The sequence below is a fragment of the Egretta garzetta genome, unplaced genomic scaffold, assembly GCF_000687185.1.
Source record: "Egretta garzetta isolate BGI_Z169 unplaced genomic scaffold, ASM68718v1 scaffold122, whole genome shotgun sequence".
Lineage (NCBI taxonomy): Eukaryota > Metazoa > Chordata > Aves > Pelecaniformes > Ardeidae > Egretta > Egretta garzetta.
The window spans coordinates 69,856-73,353 of NW_009258886.1; positions in this window are offsets into that span (position 1 = coordinate 69,856).

The following is a 3,498-nucleotide window of genomic DNA, read 5'->3' on the forward strand; positions in this document are numbered from 1 at the left end:
CGCGGCCACCGGAAAGCCGTTCCTGGCTGCAGGAGCATCCTCCCTCAGGGGTGAGGGAGGAGGGGGGAAAGAGCAAAGCTTGGTCCCACTGGCCGGGCCCTTCCTCAGGGAGAGGGGCCCACCAGCCTGCCTCGCAAGCCACCAGCCCCTGGCAACCGTGAGGGACCCTGGCAAGTTTGAAACGGTGGTGATGGGAGATCTGCCTGAGGCAGGAGGCAACGCAGCCTCCCTGCTGCTGTCTCGTGGGAGGGGAAAATGCTCACTGGAAATGATGTTGGAAAGCAGAAAATGTACCCAGCTGTTCCCCGATTCTCGTGGGCGAGAAGCGTTGCCTAAGGGAAGGGGAACATGGTGCATGTGTGGGACTGAAACGGTGCTTGCTTGGGGTATGAATTGTGCTGATGTCAAGGCTTTGCTAAAAATCCCACTTGAGGTACAGCTGAAATCTTGATGGCCATGAATGATCGCCCTGTCTCTGGGAGAAACATGTCTGAAGGGTAGGGTGGGCTCTCAAGGGGCTTCTGAGCAGGTAGAACAGCAGCTCCAACCCGTGGGGTGCTGGCTTTCTTACTCAAATTTTGAGGGCAACTACAGAACAAAAGTGTGGGTAGTTAAAAACTTAATTTACATGCAATATCTTCTTATCATTTTTTGTGAAATCTACTGCAAGACAAAAGAGCAAAACCAGTTCAGAGGGAAAGCAGTGGAGAAGGAGAACCCCACTGCTCAATGTTCAGCAGCAGGCGGCCGCAGTGGCAGGTTGGCCAGCAGATGTTGCTGATGGGCCCATAGATATTCTGTCTGTCCATTGGTGGCCATGTCGGCAGAACTGAAAAGTGAGCTGGGGCTGGTGTTGGGAGTTTAGGGCATGAAAAGAGAACAGATTTATAGAAACGTGGGTGTTGCTTTCACTGCTTACGGAGTAACTTTTTGGAGCTTGCTATGGATACTGCTCTTTATTATTATTTTCATGTTGTGGTAGCTGTGTGGTACACTGCATAGCAAATATATGGTAAATTTTTTTTGTTATTGTTGCATGTTTTCCATCTGTTATTTTTGAAGAAAAAAAGACTTGTTTTTATATAGGTCCTCGTTTCCTACCATATTCAAAGAGAGTAAGATACATACTGTGTTGTGTCATGTCGTACACACAGAAGATGTGGCTGATAAGCTTCAAGAAGGCAATTCATATCTTCCTCTGGCTGGGCTGGGGCTGGGTTGGTTGTGGTGTTGGCTGCACGTGCAAGGTCTCTGCCTGTTAGTGGGTTCCATTCTGCTTTTGGTGGCTCCATGGTGGCCCTGCTTGACACTTCCCATTCAAGCAGTTCAGAAGGAGGTAGGTCATCAGTGCACAGTGTTAAATAAAGGCGTAATATCTCAGTGTAGACAGCCTAAAGTATAAATCTATTTTCTGTCACACATCATCTTGAAAATGGACCTAATTTATTAATTGGCTCCCTGTAAAAAGTGGCAACTTTCTTCCCATGGTATTTAAATTTCATGTGCTATCTTTTGTATTTATTTATTACATTTCTTAGAAGAGTGATTGCTATAAGATGGTGGATGTGCAAGAGAGTCACAGTGGACAGAGGAGATCAAAGCCATTTGGGCCTTGCTACCAGCAAGGAAAGGCAGAGGAAAGAAAATGAAAATTATATGCAAAGATAGAGAACAGTTGGAGATGATGAGTGGAAACTGAAGAGAAACAGGAAAAAACAATCTAGAGAGGAACATTTTTGTGATGGAAGGTTATTGTTAATGATTAAGTACATAACAGGTATAACTCTGATTTTATTATTTAGACCAAACACTGCTTTGGATCTTTGTAGGGCAACCTTGTTGACCAGAATTGTGAAAATTTGTGTGTGTATGTGCTGTAAAAGTAGCAAGAAGATGCTACTTGAAGCTTTGAAAATTTGGACTGAATTAGAAAAAATAGTTTTAGATTAAGTAAAAATGATAACATTTAAAAAATGTCAAAACAGTTTGTCACATGAAGCATCAAAAGCATTTGACATTTCCGGTTAGTTTTCAGATACTATAATAAAAGCCAATGAAATGATTTCACAAAACCACTGAAAGAGGCTCAAAAACTGTTTTCTTATACTGCTGCCTCCGAGCAATCAGGGTATTCCCTCCTACCACCTCCTGTGGTAAGAGGTACCACCTCCTGCCACCATCTGTGGGTTAGGAGCTCATACCTTCTTTGAAGCAGTCTATGCAAAGTACAGCTCCAAAACCAAAAAAACAACAACAAAAAAGGAGGATGTTTCACCCCTTAAATTGTACTACACCAATAGCTCTTATTTCTCTTCTGGCATTGTAGTTGCAGGTCCTTCAGGTTAAAGAGGGAACTAAAAATTACATCTCCCCTACTGTGGTTGAATCACATGAGACCTGGTGGTAATGATGTGACCACTAAGCAAGGAGTTGTTCTCTGGGCAACTTTGAGCGTAGTTAAGTTCCTTTTATGACAAGTTCCTTAAAACAAATTCTCCATTTTTGTTTGAATGAACTGCATTATCTAACCTGAGTTGAAAAGTGTCTGGGTTTTATTTAGTCAAGAAAAAACCTATTCATTAAATGTTATTTTGGTGGTGAAAGTTCTTACCCATGAAGTCAGGATCCCTTTCCCTATGAACTGAAAAACCTGTTTCTTGTACAATTTTCCGGCTGATATCCATAGTCAGTTTTCTTTGGATTGATGGTATTATGTAACCCAACGGTACATCCTGATGCAACATTCATATTTTTAATGAAATCATCATGTTCCATTTATTTTCATTGCATTTTATTAGAAATACATACTGAATTATTCCATTATCAATTTGTTCTATCTATATGAAGCTGAGCTAAACCAGTCAAATTAATATTCTTCTATCAAAACTTTTTAAAGCTCTTATTCAGTTTTAGTATAGCTTTGTCATTCTTAAACATTTATTTTAGTTAATACAAATTAATGTAACAATAAACATTTAATCTGTAGTAACTGGATTCTATTTATAAACTTGTGATGCTCTGAGGATTAGGGGAAGTAGGGAACACTCAGCTCCTTCCATAAGAAACAATGGCTGAACATTGAAGTAAGAGATTTTATTCAAAATAGAAAATATCTGTGATCTTGGTTTACATCAACCATAGACAGCCCTGATGCTTCAGTACAAAACATGGTGGTTTTATTTGCGAAGAATTTGTGCTTGGTCTTATCTAGGGGGGTTAGGAATTATAAAGGAAAAAAAGCTATCTGACTACCAGAAAACTGCCAATATTTTTTTGTTTCTTAGCTTGGAGTGGATCATCCAGCTATGGTTTTGTGATTTCTGGTCCCATTTCTGAACAACTTTTAGAGACATATGGAGCCATTAAAGTAGTTACAACTGGAATTCTATTTGATTTACTTTGCTCATCGTTGGCTAGTATTCAGTTTTTAACCTATGAATTTCTGGTAGGTATCAGATCAAGTTTTGCTTCTAGTCCACATAATTTGCTATTATTTTT